This window comes from Piliocolobus tephrosceles, chromosome 17 (assembly GCF_002776525.5).
Source record: "Piliocolobus tephrosceles isolate RC106 chromosome 17, ASM277652v3, whole genome shotgun sequence".
NCBI lineage: Eukaryota > Metazoa > Chordata > Mammalia > Primates > Cercopithecidae > Piliocolobus > Piliocolobus tephrosceles.
The window spans coordinates 3,799,774-3,819,286 of NC_045450.1; the positions used below are offsets into that span (position 1 = coordinate 3,799,774).

The 19,513-nt window shown below is 40.4% G+C and overlaps 1 protein-coding gene across 2 annotated transcripts in view; it reads right to left on the minus strand.

Moving 5' to 3' along the window:
• CREBBP (CREB binding protein) overlaps positions 1 to 19,513 on the minus strand; it is a 160,403-nt gene that overhangs the window by 108,075 nt on the left and 32,815 nt on the right. The window lies entirely within an intron of this gene.

The window sequence follows — 19,513 nt, forward strand, 5'->3', positions numbered from 1 at the left end:
AAGTGCCTGCCAGAACAAAACACACTATTAAAGGACAATAAAACCCATATTCAGCAATGTTATCCACCACGTCCACTGCACAGTCCGAAAGTACTGAATATGCCAAGGAGCAGGAAGATGTGACACATAACCAGGAATTCTATATTTAAACAAACAAAAGACTGCAAATGAAACAGATGGAGATGATGGAGATGTTGGAATTTGCCTATAAAAGAAGAGCAGGAAGGAAGAAAAAAAAGCAAAACAAAACATAGAAGGGGCAAACAAAACAAAAAAGATCAGAAACCTAAACCCAACAATTATTAACATTAAATATAAATAAACTAAACACTACAATTAAAAGACTACGGTTATCAGAATACATTAAAACAATATCTAATGCTATGCTGTTTACAAGAGACATACTTTAAATGTAAAGACAAAGTTAAGAGTGGGCTGCATGTGGTGACTCATGCCTGTAATCTCAGCACTTTGGGAGGCCGAGGTGGGCAGATCGCTTGAGCTCAGGAGTTTGAGACCAGCCTGGGCAACATGGCAAGACCCTGTCTGTACTAAAAACATAAAAGAATAGCCAGACGTGGTGGTGTGTGCCTGTGGTCCCAGCTATTCAGGAGGCTGAGGTGGGAGGATTGCTTGACCCGGAGTGGGGGGCACAGGTTGCAGTAAGCCCCGATTGCGCCACTGTACTCCAGCCTAGGTGAGAGTGAAATCCTGTATCAAAACGAAACAAAAAGAGTGGAAAAAAAATTTGTGAATGCTAATCATAAGGAGGCTACATTAAACATAAGAAAAAGGAGACAAAGAATATCAGCAAAAACAAATATTTCATAATGATAAAAGGCTAAATTTACCAGAGGCATAACAATCCAAAATACATATTAACCTAATAAGAGTTTCAAATCACACGAAACAAGTAGTTACATGTTGTTCTGACTAAACGAAAAACTAGACAAACCTACAGTTATAATTGTAGATTTTAACAATCCTCTCTTAGTAACCAACAGAACAAAAAAAATCAATAAGGATTTGAACACCATCAACCAATTTATTCTAATTGACAATTATGAAACATCACATCCCACAACTGTAGGATACACATTCTTTTTTTTGAGACAGTTTTTGCTCCCTGTCCAGGATGGAGTGCAGTGGCACAACCTCAGCTCACTGCAATTTCTGCCTCCTGCGGTGAAGTGATTTTCGTATCTCAGCCCGCTCCCCAAGCAGCTGGGACTACAGATGCGCACCGCCATGCCTGGCTACTAATTTTTTTTGTATCTTTAGTAGAGACAGGTTTCACCACGTTGGCCAGGCTGGTCTGAAACTCAAGTGATCTGTCCGCCTTCGCCTCCCAAAGTGCTGGGATTACAGGCATGAGCCACTGCGCCTGGTCATTCTTTTCAAGTATAGACAGAATATTTGTCAAGAAAAACCATTTGCTGGGCCGTAAGACAAGTCTCCAGTTTCAAAGGACAACAATCATACAAAGCACGTTCTCTCAACACAGTGGAGTTAGAAACCTGCAACAAAGTATCTGCAAAATTCCTACGCTAAATACACTTCACCATAATTCATGGGTCAAAGAATAAATCACATGCAAAATATAAACATTTTAAACTAATTTTAAAAATGTATTAAAATTTGAGACGCAATTAACAACAGTATTTGGGGCACTTTTTAAGGTTTATGGATTTAAAGGATTCAAGGAAATGGGAAATGAAAAAGATGCACAGGGTTTAAGGAGAAATTTATTGCCCAAATGTTAATACTGGAAAAGTCTACAATCAGTGATACAAACTTCTACCCCAAAATAAGCAGAAGAAAATAAAGACAGAAATAAATGACACAGAAAACAAACAAGAAAAGGCTGACAAAATCAAAAGCTGGCTCTTTGAAAATACCAATAAAATGGACAAACCCCAACCTAGCTCAATGTGGAAAAAACAAGAGAGTACACCAGACATTATTATCAATTCTACCCACATTCAGAAGAGTAGAGAGGCCGGGCGTGGTGGCTCACGCCTGTAATCCCAGCACTTTGGGAGGCTGAGGCAGGTGGATCACTTGAGGTCAGGAGTTCGACACCAGCCTGGCCAACATGGCGAAACCCTTCCTCTACTAAAAATACAAAACTTAGCCAGGTGTGGTGGCACACGCCTGTAATCACAGCTACTTGGGAGGCTGAAGTGGGAGACGTGTTTGAACCCAGGAGGTGGAGGTTGCAGTGAGCTGAGATGGCGCCACTACACTCCAGCCTGGGAAACGGAGGGAGACTCCAACTCAGCTAAAAAAAAAAAAAGAAAAGAAAAAAAGAAAACAGTGGAGAAATGTTATGAACACCTTTATGCCAAATCAATTCAAGAACTTAAATAAAATGGATATATTACTTAAAAATACAAATTACCAAAATGAGGAACAAGCAGCAGAAAATCTGAATAACTAATACCTATTAAAGTAATTGAATCATAATTTTAAAAGCGTCCCACAAGGAAAACTCCAGACCTGGATCGCTTCACTGGTGAATTTTATCAAACATTTAAGGAATAAATAATACTGATCTTAGATGAACTTTCAGAAGAGAGGGAACAATTCCCAGGTAACTTCATGAAGCCAGTATATTATTGTTACCAAAATCAAGTAAGAACACTCCAAAAAACCAGAAAGTTATAGACCCGTATCACTCATGAATATACCAATCATGTTTCACCCAAAGACAAGGCTATCTTCCGAGAAAAGTGTCATCAGGTGATTATGGACACTGTGGGAACTCACACTGTGGGTGTACTTACACAAACCTAGATGGTGCAGCCTACTACACACCTAGGCTGTACGGTAGAGCCCACTGCTCCCAGGCTACAAACCTGTACAGCTTGTTACTGTGCTGAATACTGGAGGCAACTATAACACAATTGTAAGTATTTGTGTATCTAAACATAGAAAAGACACAGTAAAAATATATTATAGTCTTGTGGAACCACTGTTGTATATGTAGTACTGCTGTTGACCAAAATTCGTTACGTAGCACATTACTGTGGAAGCATAAATCCTGAACGATATTCTAATAAATCAGATCCAGTAATAAAAAAGATTAACACTCCACAACCAAGTGGGGTTATCTCATAGGAATGTAAGGTTGATTCAACATTCAGAAAGATGTAATTCACATTCAAATTAAAAAAAAAAAAACACCCTACGATTCATCTCAAAAAAAATGAAGAAGGCCGGGCGCGGTGGCTCAAGCCTGTAATCCCAGCACTTTGGGAGGCCGAGACGGGCGGATCACGAGGTCAGGAGATTGAGACCATCCTGGCTAACATGGCGAAACCCCGTCTCTACTAAAAAATACAAAAAACTAGCCAGGCGACATGGCGGGCACCTATAGTCCCAGCTACTCGGGAGGCTGAGGCAGGAGAATGGCGTGAACCCGGGAGTCGGAGCTTGCAGTGAGCTGAGATCTGGCCACTGCACTCCAGCCTGGGCAGCAGAGTGAGACTCCGTCTCAAAAAAAAAATAAATAAATAAATGAAGAAAAGACATGACAAAGTTCAGTAATCATGTATGATCAAAAGACTCAGCAAACTAGTAACAGAATTCCTCATCCTAATGGATGATACCTAAAGCCTACAATAACATTATACTTAACGAAAGGCTGAATGCTTTTTTCCCACAGGTCATGAATAAGACAAGGGAAGAACACTGTCACTGCTTTTATTAAACATTGTACTGGCGGGGCACGGTGGCTTGCATCTATAAATCCCAGCACTTTGGGAGGCCGAGGTGGGCAGACCACCTGAGGTCAGGAGTTCGAGACCAGCCTGACCAACATGGTGAAACCCCATCTCTACTAAAAATACAAAATCAGCTGGGTGTGGTGGTGCATGCCTGTAGTCCCAGTTACTCAGGAGGCTGAGGCACAAGAATCGCTTGAGCCCCAGAGGTGGAGGTTGCAGTGAGTCGAGACAGCGCCACTGCACTTCAGCTTGGGCTACAGAGTGAGACTCCACCTCAAAAGAAACCCAAAACAAACAAACGAAACATTGTACTACAGGTCCTAGGCAGAACATTAAAGCCAGAAAAATGAATAAAATGCATACAGATGAAAAAGGAAGAAACAAGTTATTTTTATTCTCAGACATGTCCCAGAAAATTCTAAGACATCTTACAGAATTAATAAGTGAGTTCAGAAGGGTTACAAGATACAACATTAATACAGAAAAATTTATTATACTTCTCCACACTAGCAACAAATAATTATCTAAAATCTAGGAATCAAACAGAAATGAAAATGAGAAACTAAGCAACCTGACTTTAATACTTACTGTAAAACTAAACTACATCTATGAAAGCTTCATCTATAAAAGAAATGATTGATAGAATGGACTTCATTAAAATTAAAACTGCCCCTTCAAAGATAATGTCAAGAGAATGAGAAGACAAGGCACAGACTGGGAGAAAATATGTGCAAGAGACACATCTGATAAAGATCTATTTGCAAAAATATATAAAGAACTCTCAAAACTCAACAACCTGGTTTAAAAATGGGCCAAAGACCTTAACGCACACCTCATCAAAGAAGATACACAGATGGCAAATAAACGTATGAAAAGATGATCCACAGCTTATCAGAGAAATGCAAATTAAAACAATGAGATACCACTATTTGCCTATTAGAATAGCCAAATCCAGAACACTGTCAACACCAAATGCCGGCGAGGATGTAGTGCCACAGGAACTCTCATTCTTCACTGGAGGGAATGCAAAATGATACAGTCACTTTAGAAGACATTTTTGCAGTTTCTCACAAAACTAAGCATACTCTTACAATATGATCCAGCAATTGCGCTCACTGGCATCTACCCAAAACAGGTAAAAACTTACGTCCAGACAAAAAACTGCACATGGATGTTTATGGCAGCTTTATTCATAATTGCCAAAACCTGGGAGCAACCATGAAGTCTTTCAGTAGATAAAGGGATAATTGCCATGAAAAGACCCAAAAGAACCTTAAATATTATTATTAAATGAATGAGGCCAATCAGAAAAGGCTACACACTGTATGATGGTAAGTTTACAAAAAGGCAAAACTGTGGAGACAATCAGTGGTTGCCAGGGTTTTGGGGGAGGAGAGAGGGATGAAGAGGTGAAATACAGACGACTTTTAGGGCAGTGAAAATACTCTGCATGACACTGTAATGATGCACATCATTATACATTTGTCCAAGTCCACAGAATGTACACCACCAAGAGTGAACCCTAATGTAAATTACAGACTTTGGGTTGATCATGATGTATCAATACCAGTTTATTGATTGTGACAACTGTACCATTCTAGACAGGGGAGTTGGGGAAGATGTTGATAATGGAGAAGACTATGAACTAGGAGAACAGGGGATAGATGGAAAATCTCTGTACCTTCATTTCATTGTGAAGCCCAAACTACTCTAAAAAAAATTAAATCTTTAAAAACTTTTCTTAAAAACAAACTAAATGAATAGAAAAATAGATCAATTGAATAGACTAGAACAGAGGTACAGGGATTTTTTTTTCTGCGAAGGGCCACCAGTTAATAAATAATTTAGTCTTTGCAGATGACCTATGGTTTCCATTCCAGATTGTTTTCTTTTTAAACAATTCTTAAAAACTATAAAACCCACTCTTACATGGCACACCATATAAAAACAGGTCATGGGGCTGGATGTGGCCTGTGGGCTATAGTTTGCTCTTAGACTACAAAGTCCAGAAACAGACACCTCCTTGTACAGTCAATTTCATTCCTAGTTATTTATCTAAAAGAAATGAAAACTTCTATGCCCACAAAAAAAGTTGCACAAAAATGTCCACAGAAGATTGACTGATTGATTGACTGATTGATTTTGAGACGGAGTCTTGCTCTGTCACCCAGGCTGGAGTGCAGTGGCGCGATCTCAGCTCACCGTAAGCTCCACCTCCCGGATTCACGCCATTCTCCTGCCTCAGCCTCCTGAGTGGCCGGGACCACAGGCACCTGCCACCACGCCCGGCTAATTTTTTGTCTTTTAGTAGAGATGGGGGTTTCACCGTGTTAGACAGAATGGTCTTGATCTCTTGACTGCATGATCCGCCCACCTCGGTCTTCCAAAGTGCTGGGATTACAAGTGTGCACCACCGCGCCCAGCAGATTTATTCTTTTTTTTTTTTTTTGAGACGGAGTCTCGCTCTATCGCCCAGACTGGAGTGCAGTGGCCGGATCTCAGCTCACTGCAAGCTCCGCCTCCTGGGTTTATACCATTCTCCTGCCTCAGCCTCCCGAGTAGCTGGGACTACAGGCGCCCGCCACCTCGCCCGGCTAGTTTTTTTTTTTTTTTTTTTTTTTTTTTTTTTTAGTAGAGACGTGGTTTCACCGTGTTAGCCAGGATGGTCTCGATCTCCTGACCTCGTGATCCACCCGTCTCGGCCTCCCAAAGTGCTGGGATTACAGGCTTGAGCCACCGCGCCCGGCCAAGATTTATTCTTAATAGCTTCAAACTGGAAACCACCCCAACGTCCATTAATGGGAGAATGGACATGCAAATTATGCTATAGTCACAAAATAGAATACCATTTAGCAATAAAAAATAACTAGCTCATGCCAACAACATGGATGAATCTCAGAAAACAAGTTGTGAGCAAAAGAAGCCTTATAAAGAAAGCACATACTGTAAGTCACCGTACTACATGATTCCATTATATGAAGTCTGAGAACAGGCAAAGCAATTCATGGTTAAAGAAATTAGCAGCCGGGCGCAGTGGCTCATGCCTGTAATCCCAACACTTTGGGAGGCTGAGGTGGCGAATCACTAGGTCAGGAGGTCAAGACCAGCCTGGGCAACGTGGTGAAACCCTGTCTCTACTAAAAAGACAAAATCTAGCTGGGCATGGTGGTGCAAATCTGTAGTCCCAGCCACTCTGGAGGCTGAGGTAGGAGAATTGCTTGAACCCGGGAGGTGGAGGTTGCAGTGAGCCAAGATCGTGCCACTGCACTCCAGCCTGGGTGACAGAGTGAGACTCAGTCTCCAAAAAAAAAAAAAAAGAAAGAAAAAGAAATTAGCAGTAATTGTGTGGGAATGAGTGGGGACAGAAAAACGGAGGCATACAAAGGAGCTTTCTGAGCTAAGAGAAATGTCCTGAATCTTGATAGGGGTGTGCGCTACATGGGTAAAGGGTTTTGACAAATATAAGATCTGTGCATTTCATGCTATGTAAATTACAACTCCAAAAATAATAAAAGAATAAAAATATTTTTAAAATTAATATACGTAGGTCTTTAACTCCAGATCTTAATAGCTACTTTTAGTTGATAAAGTAACGAAGATAATGGTTTTTCGTACAAGTACAGTCATGTACTGCATAACAACATTTCAGACAACTACAGACCTCATATACAGTGGTCCCATAAGATTATCATGGAACTGAAAAATTCCAATGGCTTAGTGATGTAGTAGCTGTTGAAAGTGTCATAGCATAAGGCATTACACATGTGTCTGTGAAGATGCTGGTGGAAACAAATCTATGCACTACCAGCTGTATAAAAGCATGGCTCAATTATGTATAGTACATAATACTTGATAATGATAATAAATGACTGTTACTAGTTTATGTATTTACTACACTTATTAGAGTATAATCCTTCTACTTTTGCATAACTGTAAAATGGCCTCAAGGCAGGTCCTTCAGGAGGTATTCCAGAAGGCAGCATTGTCATTATAGGAGATGACAGTCTCCATACATGTTACTGCTTCTGAAGACCTTCCAGTGGGACAAGATGTGGAGGTCATGATCCTGACCTTGTAGAGGCCTAGGCTAGTGTGTGTGTCTGTGTGTGTGTACATTTATGTTTTAGTTTTTAACAAAAAAGTTTAAAAAATTAAAGAATTGGCTGGGTGCAGTGGCTCACGCCTGTAATCCCAACACTTTGAGAGGCCAAGGTGGGCGCATTGCCTGAGCTCAGGAGTTTGCAACCAGCCTGGGAAACAAGGTAAAACCTTGTTTCTACTAAAACGCAAAAAATCAGGTGGGCGTGGCAGCATGTGCCTGTAATCCCAGCTACTTGAGAGGCTGAGGCAGAAGAACTGCTTGAACCCGGGAGGTGGAGGTTGCAGTGAGCAGAGATTGCACCACTGCACTCCAGCCTAGTAAACAGAGCGAGACTCTGTCTCAAAAAAAATAAAAAATAAAAAATTTTAAAATAGAAAAAAGCTTATAGAATAAGCACAAATACTTTTGTATAGCCGTACAGTGCGTTTGTGTTTTAAGCTAAGTGTTAACACAAAATAATAAAAAAGTTTTTAAAAAGCTGAAGTTTATAAAGTGAAAAGTTATAGTAAGCCAAGGTTAATTTATTACTGAAATTAAAAAAATAAAGAGTGTGGCCTAAGTGTATAGTGTTTATAAAGCCTATAGCAGTGTTCAGCAATATTCTTGGCTGTCACATTTACTCACCACTCATTCACTCATCCACAGCAACTTCCAGTCCTGCAAACACCTTTCATAGTAAATGCCTTATACAGGTGTGTTTTACACACACACCCGCCCACCCATGCCACACACACCAGGATCTATGCTGCCCAGGCTGGTCTCCAACTCATAGGCTCAAGTGATCCTCCTGCCTCAACCTCCCGAAGTGCTGGAATTGCAGGCATGGAACTGAGTGCCTGGTCAGGTGTACTATTTCAAATCTTTTACACAGTATTTTTTACTATACCATTTCTATGTATAGAAATGTTGAGGTTTATAAATACTTAGCATTGAAGCACTGTGTTACAACTGCCCACAGTATTCATTACAGTAACATGATGTACAGATTTAGAGTCTAGGAGCAACAGGGTATACTATATAGCCTAGGTGTGTAATAGGCTATGCCATCTAGGTTTGTGTAACTACTCTATAATGTTCCTACAATAACATAATCACTTAAGGATGCATTTCACCCCCATCATTAAGTGACGCATGTTTAAGTTACTCTTCAAGCCGGTCACCTGGGAGATACATCAAATAAAAATCTTTACTGTTGTTATCATGCCAAACATTCATTCAGTTTGTGTTACAGAAAATAATTAGCCACAAAGTTAACTGGAAATACTACTCCAACTTTGACTTTAAAAAAGATACATGATTATAGATAAAAGACTGGTAGAGAAAACACCAGGAGTATGTTTTCTTTAGTGCTAAGTATGACTGGGTGATAGGCTTATAGGCAAGATTTTCTTTTCTAGACATTTCTGTGCTAATTTTGTGTAACAAACATCAACTTTTTAAAACTTGATATAGGATTTTGATCTGTTGCCCGGGCTGGTGTCAAATTCCTGGCCTAAAGCAATAATTCCACCTCTGCCTCCCAAGTAGCTGGATCACAGGAATGAGCCACCAAGCTCAACAGCTATTTTTACTACCAAAAAATGTTGTCAGAAAACATTTGAAAAGCAGTCTCATTATCACTTCAAATGTTTTGTGGCTATCTCAAATATTTTATGTGGCAAAGCACCTCACCAGTTCACTACTCGATATTCTCTGGAAGGTTTTCAGTAAACCTATGCATATACTAAGAATGTTACATACATCATCTCATTTAATTGGCACGCAATTCTGTAAGATAGAGATTATTATCTATTTTTAACTGACAGAACAATTCTCAATGGCAGCTACTATTATCCTCATTTAAAAGCCAAAAAGCCAGGCGCGGTGGCTCACGCCTGTAATCCCAGCACTTTGGGAGGCCGGGGTGGGCGGATCATGAGGTCAGGAGATCGAGACCATCTTGGCTAACACGGTGAAACCCCGTCTCTACTAAAAACACAAAAAATTAGCAGGGCATGGTGACAGGTCCCTGTAGTCCCAGCTACTCGGGAGGTTGAGGCAGGAGAACGGCGTGAACCCGAGAGGCGGAGCTTGCAGTGAGCCGAGATTGCGCCACTGCACCCCAGCCTGGGCGACAGAGCAAGACTCCGTCTCAAAAAAAAAAAGCCAAAAAAACTAAAACCCGGAGAAATTAAACAAGTTTCCCATAGCTAATAATTAGTGAAGCCTGGATGTGAACTGAGGCAGCTTATTTCAGAGCCCAAGCCAGGATTGAAAGCAATTAGCCACTACATCTGCAGAAGGCAGTCTGAGCTGCTGCTATTACTACTGCTGCTGCAGTAAGTATACTAAGTACTATGTGTGTCTCAATCCATTTAATATACATATGCAATCTCATTTAATTAAAAAGTTTAAAAAAGAAATTCGTAAGGCCAGGTGAGGTGGCTCACGTCTGTAACCCTAGCACTTTGGGAGGCCAAGGCAGGTGGATCACCTGAGGTCAGGAGTTCAAGACCAGCCTGGCTCACATGGTGAAACCCCGTCTATACTAAAAACACAAAAATTAGCCAGGCTCTGAGATGTTGATGAAGAACCTTAGTAACTTGACTATCAACCCTAGTACCAAATTCTCTTCCCCTCTACCAGAAGGCTCACCCCAACAACAGTATACTGGAGCAATGATCCTCAGGGAAATCAGAGACGACTTGCTTGACAGGAGAAGATGAAGAACACTGCTGTCTATGCAAAAAGAAAGGATGGCAAAATTGAGATACCTGTTACTTGGCAGAGTTCCTAGGCTTGAAAGAGAACTAACAAACACTGGGCTTAAGGGAGTTCAGAATGAATCAAGAAGTGGACATTACAGATGTTGCTGCAGTTTTTGCATGTGTAACAGATGGGGTACTTTTGAGAGTGCTAGAATAGGGAATTACAACACTGAGCCACTTCAGCCATAAACCTTATTCTTGTACTTTTTTTTCTTGCTGGTAATTTTATTTAGCAGGTTGAGAAAGCTACTCTATGCTACAACACACTATATACCAAAAATTTTGATGAGTTCTAGGATGTATTTTTCTTGTATCTTTTCCTTTCTACCATGATGCTAGTGACGTATAATGGGTCTGTGTAGTTTGAACGTATCTGAATAACTTCAGTATACTTCAGCTCTACTGTTTGACTCAAAGAAGCCAAGAGGACGTAAGTATCCCCATGTGTTTTAGAAGCCCAAAGTCAGTGAGATGAAACCCAACATCGAGAATTTGAAGCAAAGTCATTTGTGGGTAAAGAAAGCATGGGGTAGTTCGGCTAGAGTGTAATACTAAGAAAAATTTGGGTTGCAATAAGAGGAAACTTTGTGCTCTTCTTACAATTTTCAGTACAAATAAAGGTGTATATAAGACAATCAATTTTTTTTTTTTTTTTTTTTTTTTTTGAGACAGAGTCTCGTTCTTTCGCCCAGGCTGGAGAGGCTCACTGCAAGCTCTGCCTCCTGGGTTTACGCCATTCTCCTGCCTCAGCCTCCCGAGTAGCTCAGACTACTGGCGCCCACCACCACACCCGGCTAGTTTTTTGTATTTTTAGTAGAGACGGGGTTTCACCATGTTAGCCAGGATGGTCTCGATCTCCTGACCTCGTGATCCACCCGCCTCGGCCTCCCAAAGTGCTGGGATTACAAGCCTGAGCCACCGCGCCCAGCCGAGAATCTATTTTTTTTTTTAAATCAAAAAAAATTAGCCAGGCATGATGGTGCACACCTGTAGTACCAGCTACTTAGGAGGCTGAGGCTGGAGCACTGCTTGAGCCCAGGAGTTCGAGGCTGCAGGAAGCCATGATAATGCCACTGCACTCTAACCTGGGTGACAGTGAGGCCCTGTCTCAAAATAAACAAATAAAATTAGAGATTTCCAATAATCTACCCAAAATAGAGAAGGTAGATTAGTCATTTCTTAGTCAACTTGGTTCTACTAATTCTTTACTGACTATATTCTGCTAATCTACTCCTTTAGAGCACAGATTCTCAGAGTGTGGTCCCTGACCACCACAATTAGGGTCACCTGTGAGCTGGTTAGAAATGTAAATTCTCAGGTCCCAGCCAAAATCTGCTGAATCAGAAACTTAGAAAGTTGGAGGCAGAAATCTGTCTTGACAAGCCTGCAGTGACTCTGCTGAATGTTCAAAGTTTGGGAACCACTGCTTTACAGTATCTGACGATAATGATGGCTGACTTGAGTCCTGGGAGCTGATCTAATTTAAAACCTTTACTCCAGGAACACCTCTAGTCAAAAATCAAGCCCTGTGTTTTCTGACCACTTTCTAAAAAAGACGAATATTCCAAACACTTTATTCAAAAAATAAGCCCTATTCTGACCCCCTGTGAAGACGGATTACCATACAAACTATTTTGGACACATTTCAGATTTGTTAGTTAAAAGAAAGTACTTAAAAGATTTCTAAGGTCACAAAAGCAAATTCTTATCAACCTTAAAATTAGAATGCCTCCGGACCCCCTGACCCGAAATTACACCTTCCTCTTTCTACCAGCTTCTGACTTCCTTCTGTCATCTCTGTGCCGAGCAACATCTCTCACCACCTGTAGCCAGGAGAGAGAGTGTCTGTGCGGCTTCTAAATCCCACCTAAATTGATCTTTTTTCCTTTCTTTCTAGACGACAAGTGTATGAGTTATTCTTAGTAGAAAACGAGCACATGCTCCCCTCGTAAGACTACATGTTAAGTTTGGCTACTGTCTAAATAAAGCAATTGTTTTATTTTTTTTTTCTTTAAAAAAGTCTTATCATGCCTTCTATCACAAGAGTAAGCAAAAGAAAAAAACAGTAATATCATGTATTGTTAACAGTGCCATGTTGTCAACACGGGTTGTGTTTTTCCTACTGTAAATATTTTAAGAGTCACATGACATTAGAAATGAGATGGCTGGGCACGGTGGCTCAGGCCCGTAATCCCAGCACTTTGGGAGGCTGAGGTGGGCAGATCACCTGAGGTCAGGAGTTCAAAACCAGCCTGGCCAACGTGGTGAAACCCCGCCTCTACTAAAAATACAAAAAATTAGCCGAGTGTGGTGGCAGGCGCCTGTAATCCCAGCTACTCAGGAGGCCGAGGCAGAAGATTCACTTGAACCTGGGAGGCGGAGACTGCAGTGAGCCGAGATCATGCCACTGCACTCCAGCCTGGGCAAAAAGAGCGAAACTCCATCTCAAAAAAAAAAAAAAAATTAGGAATGAGAAAAGGAGAAATAATCACAAACATCAACAATGACAAAGAACTGCACACATTTTTGCACAGCTTTAAGTTAACAAATTTTAAAGACTAGATGAAAAGAATTTTCTACTAAAACAGAAACTACAAACCTCACAAAAGAACAGACTGCAGTGCATTAGTGTTAGCAGTCCCCCGGCCAGACCGTGTGGATGCAAAAAAAAAATAGCCTGGTTCTGCCATTCACTGGCGGCCTCCACTTCTTAATCTGTAACATGGGACTTGCCTACCTCCTATTTTTTTTAAAAAAAAACAAAGATTAAAAGTTAAGTCTCTTTTAGTTTTTCTCAAAATCAAAGCAAATTTAGACTTTACTACATAAAAACTATATTGACCTAAGAGACTACTAAAAGCCTAAAACAGCCAATGTCAATATTTATAGAAAATAGTGATAAAGTTGTTGTCAACGTTTTTTTTTTTTGTTTTTTTTTTTTGAGTCAGAGTCTCACTCTGTTGGTATGCTTGAGTATAGTGGTACGATTCTGGTCCACTGCAACTTTGCACTCCTGGGCTCAAGCGATCCACCTGCTTCAGCCTCCTGAGTAGCTGAGATCACAGACATGTGCCCCCATGACCAGCAAATTAAAAAAATTTTTTTAAAGACAGGGTCTCCCTATGTTACCAGGATGGTCTTGAACTCCTGGGCTCAAGCAATCCTCCCACCTCAGCCTCCCAAAGTGCTGGAATTGCAGGTGTGAGCCACCACGACCAGCACTGTTGTCAAAGATCTTCAGTCACTTCCTAGGAAAAAAAAAAGGCTTCAGACCCACATTACTGTAAGGGTGAAGTCTCAATTCTTCATGGAATAGATAATTCCAAATTAATTTAAACTGCTTCAGAGAATAAATATGAAAGACTTTCAAACTCTTTTTGACCAAGTTAACATAACACTGATATAAAAATTGACAAAGCACAAAAAGAACTATGGATCAATTTCATCACTTATAAGTGAGAAACAAAATTCTAAATGAAACACTAGCAATTAAAACTCAGCAATACGTTAACTTTTGATTTTAAAATTACAGAGATGGTTCAATTTGGTATTATAAAACCTACACAGATAATCTGTCACATAAATAAACAGAAAGTGAAAAATCACAGGGTAATCAACATAGGTAGGTATCAAAAAGAAATCTGATAAAACCTAACATTTAGATTTTATCATTTATTTTATGAGGAACAGATTATGCCCCAACTTTAAAAGAAATATACTACTGACTGCAAACCAAAGCTCACATTATTCTTAATAATAAAACACTAGATACACCTCCATTTAAGTAGGACACGAGACAGTGATGCCTGAGAGCATAAACACTGGTAAAAATATTGGCAAGGAGAAAACAAGAGTATCAATAATGCAAAAGATGACTATCTCCTTGGAAAACCCAAGAGAATCTCCTGAAAACTTATCAGAATAATTAAGATAATCCCACAAAGCAGCCAGATTATCAGAGTAGCATATACATAACATCTTTCGTATATTAAAATAGCCAGTTAGATAATGAAATATAACTCATCACCAACAGCAACAAAAACCCCATGCCTCCAGAAATAAACTTAGTGAGAAAGATTACACAGATAGATAAAACCATACTATGCTTTCAAGCAGCATAAGACCCCCAGAAAAGATAATTCGCACGTATAAGACGACTCAGGAAGTCACAGAACTGTTAAAATGTCACATCCCTCCTAAAATGACTTATAAAGTTGCACTGATTCTTCTAAATCCAAAATCCCAAAGATTTTTTGTTTTTAAAATTTGAAAAAGAAAAAGTCCTAAATTTATCGAACACAATGGGGTTCTCAACCCTGGCTGCCATAAAAATCATCTGAGGAACTACACACTATATGAATGCTTCTATCATATCCCCCAGATTCTAACTAACTGCTCTGTAGTGGGGTTCAGGCATCATATTTTTAAAAGCTCTCCAGATAAATCTGATAAAGTACAGACAGAGTTGAGAACCACTTGTGTGAGAAATAACTAGTGTAGTCATATACTAAAATTCATCACACAGCTAAGTTAATACATTTCTGGCACAGGAACAAGCAAACATCAATGGAACTAAAGAAAAGAGCTCAGAAATAAGACCCAAATCCTACATATCTGAAAAGAGAATAAGGTATATACCAAAAATAGCACATCATTATCAGTGGGAGAAAAGATGGATTATCGGTATCTAAATAAATGGTACTAAGATGACTATAACATGAAAAAATATATACTGCTGATCTCTGTGTCTCACTCCTTATGCCAAAACAAATTGAGTTAAAGATTCAAGGAGGCCAGGCACGGTGGCTCAGGCCTGTAATCCCAGCACTTTGGGAGGCCAAGGTGGGTGGATTGCTTGAGCTCAGGAGTTCAGGACCAGCCTGGGCAACATGGCGAAACCCTGTCTCCACAAAAAAATACAAAAATTAGTCGGGTGTGGTGTTGCGTGCCTGTAGTCCCAGACACTGGCGAGGCTGAGGCAGGTGGATAACCTGAGCCCAGGAGGCGGACGTTGCAGTGAGCCGAGATCATGCCACTGCACTCCAGCCCGGGCAACAAACTGCGACCCTATCTCCAAAAAAAAAAGTCAACTAATAAAGAGAAAAATAGAGGAAAATATTTCATAATTTTTAATAGGAAAAGTACTTCTAAAATGTGACATAAAACCTAAAAGTCATGAAGGAAATAAATGGATAAATGTGTTTCCATACAAACTGAAAACTAGGTAAAAACATTGTAAACCTATGTGACCATATTCCTGGTGAAACAGACTATGGTAAATAACAAAGGGGAAAAACACGTTTTAAGAGACTTAAGAATATAAATTAATGAGAAAAAATGACAAACAATTCAAGAGAAAAATGGACAAAGATTACGAACAATCAATAAAATACAACTGCCAGTGACTTTATGAAAAGCCACACTTAATAAAGAAGACAATTTGCTTAACAGAATGTCAAGTAAGTAAAAGGATGGTAATATTCAGTGTTGGTCAAGATCTGGATAGAGACTCACCCACTCTTGGTGAAGGTGTAATTTGCACAATATTTCTGAAGAGTATCTGAGATTATCTACGCTTATTTAAAAATCTCAATATCTTTTAATTCAGAAATTCCACGTCCAATAAATTATCTAGCAGATATGATCACTCAGCTGTACAAAGATGTATGTACAATGTGTTCAAAGTAAAATTGTGAAAACAGCAAGACACTGGGAATAACCCACATGCTCAGCCTACAGGGCACAAGTCCTTAAATTATGATACACCCAAATCAGGAATTCCTATTTCACCTATGAAGAATGACTGACAGCTACACGGAGCATGGAAGAATTTCCAACTTGTAATGGTAAGCCACGGGTGGGGAGGGGAATGTCTACACTCACAGGAAAATGTTCTGTAATGCTACTCTTTATGTCTGGGGAGATAGCACACACATGCCCACACACCTCTCTCTATGCCTCTATATACATACACCATCTCTAGCGGGACAGGTAAGAAATAATAGTTGCCTTTGGTGAGAATTTGGGAGAACCAAAATTCAAGAATTAAGGATTAACTCTTTGGTTCTTACCCTTAGAGTATTTTTATGGTTGTTTGTTGTTAAATCATGTGCATGTTTACTTTCTAAAAACAAAACTTTTAACAAGTCTGTGACCCATTAATATTCCTTTTCAGAACCTAATCCATGACATATGTGGACAAGCATTGTTGTACTAGTGAAAAGTCAGAAACAATCTAAACGTTCATCCTCAGAGGATCAGATCAATAAATTATGATGCATCATATAATGGAATACTTTGCTATCAGTAAGAAAAAAAAAAATCTCTGTGCAGTGTCACGGAAAGCCATCTAAGGTATACTGTCAAATAAAACAGCAAGGTGCTTATGTAGTCCGGTTTCATTATGTATTTTAAAACTTTATCTGTAAGGAAGATGCTGCTTTTTTCCTACTATTTTAATTATTTCATAGGATGTACTTCCTGTGTAACCGTTCTTAAAACAAAATTATCTTTTAAAAAAAGCGCCTTTTCCCCGTGCATTTTAAAATCTAGTTGGCTCTGCTATCGTAAGGTTCTAGAGAGGGAATGGGTTAAAATGGACTTGTCTCTTGTTCTTACTTTCTGCCCACCACCACTTGGTCCTTCATTCCACCCAAAGGCCATGACACATCTTTAAAAAAAGCACTCTACCCACCTCTAGTGGGCTGCTTTGAGATACCCATAGGAAAGAAGAGACAACTGTCCCCAGCATGCTAAAGTGAGGCTCACTTTCCAAACAGTGACATCCACGAGTTCCTGTCTGAAAGAAAGACCACTCTGTGTAAAGGAACCCCAGGATGGAATGAAAAGCCTGGGTGGACAGAGGAGCATGAAATGTTACAGGTGTAATCAGCAAAGTCCAACCTCTGGAAGACACTCCCCAGCATAAATACCAGACAACAACCAAAACATGTTTCTTCAATAAATAAACTGTAAGGATCCCACAGACCAACAGATAACAGATTCTTAAGAGGCATATCAACTGACTGAAATGTAGATTTTGAGTAAAAATCTGTAAAAACTAATTACAGGCTAGGCGCAGTGGCTCACGCCTGTAATCCCAGCGCTTTGAGAGGCCGAGGCAGGCAGTTTGCCTGAGGTCAGGAGTTCGAGACCAGCTTGATCTCGACTCTACTAAAAATATAAAAAGCCGGGTGTGGTGGCAGGCGCCTGTAATCCCAGTTACTCGGGAGGCTGAGGCAGAACGATTACTTGAACCCAGGAGGCAGAGGTTGCAGTGAGCCCAGATGGTGCCAACGCACTCCAGAGCCTGGGCAACAATAGTGAAACTCCATCTCGGGAAAAAAAAAAAAACAAATGACAACATATGAGACCACTGGAAACGTGGCTATTCTGTGGATACTGTATGACATGAAGTTACTGTTAAATTTGTTAATATGTGACAACGGCTTTGTGTTTAGGCCTACAAAGTCTAACTTCTACATACATGTTATCAAAAGCTCTTGAAGTGCAGTCCAGGGTCCCAGCCCTTTCAGGGGGACCATGATGTCAAAACTATTTCCATAAAATACTAAGACATGATTTGCCTTTTCCCTCTCATTCTCTCACAAGAACACAGTAGATCTAGTTTTCTAGTTACTTTGTGATGTGTGATGCCACTGAGCTGGACGGATAATGAAATGTGTTTCAAAATTCTGTTTTACTATTTAACACAGTAAATATTGACAGGTATACTGCACATATTTTTTTTTTTTTTTTTGAGACGAAGTCTTGCTCTGTCGCCCAGGCTGGAGTGCAGTGGCCAGATCTCAGCTCACTGCAAGCTCCGCCTCCCAGGTTCACGCCATTCTCCTGCCTCAGCCTCCCGAGTAGCTGGGACTATAGGCGCCCGCCACCTTGCCCGGCCAGTTTTTTGTATTTTTTAGTAGAGACGGGGTTTCATCCGTGTTAGCCAGGATGGTCTCGATCTCCTGACCTCGTGATCCACCCGTCTCGGCCTCCCAAAGTGCTGGGATTACAGGCTTGAGCCACCGCGCCCAGCCATACTGCACATATTAATCTCTTTGGGGTCCTCAGTAATTGTTAAGATTATTCAGGAGTCTTGATTATTAAAAAAAAGTTTGGGAATCATTGTTTTATACTATTATGTCCACTTCGTATGATTTAAAACTCTCCAGAATAGACAGAGTTTTAAAAATGGGTAGTAAGAAGTAGAGTGATGACTGAATTAGGACGAGGAATAAGGATCACATCATCTCTCCAGGAACCATAAACCCATGAGAAATTCCTTCTCAATCGACTCTAAATGACACACTCATACAGACTCTTCTTCAAAAGCCAGGTACAAGTAAAATTTAAGTTCACGTTCCCCTCTACTAACATTTCAAAAGAGACAAATGCAATTTAAACACTGAGAATTACTCTACCTTCATTTCTTAAGTTAAAAAAAAAATCCTCTCTTTGTTTCCGACAGTCACAGGGCTTCGGACCCATCACCCAACGCTCTCATCAACCTTGTGGGGAAACTGTTCTACTCTTATTTCTCCCTCACACTTACTTGGGACTAAACAAATCCAAAGAACAACCCAAACTGATTTTCTGTTCTGGGATGTGCGGAATTCCACTGCCTGAAGGCGTGCCTGGTTGCTGCCGCTGAGAAGCCTCTGGCTGCAGAGCATTCACAGTGTTTGTCACTTCAGTGGGAATAGGCAGCGCTTCCTTCTCTGCACACCTCCCTGTAAGCCTTGGGCTTTTCCAGCTGTCTCACATCTATCTAGGCATATGCCTTCCCCCTTCTCCAAGTTCAGTTCCTACTCTAGAAGGCAGCTACAAGGCTGGTGGCTGCAAATCCCAGTCCAGGCCTTTTCCTACCCTAGCAGACCTCTCGGCTGTGTGTGTGTGTGTGTGTGTGTGTGTGTGTGTGTGTGTGTGTGTGT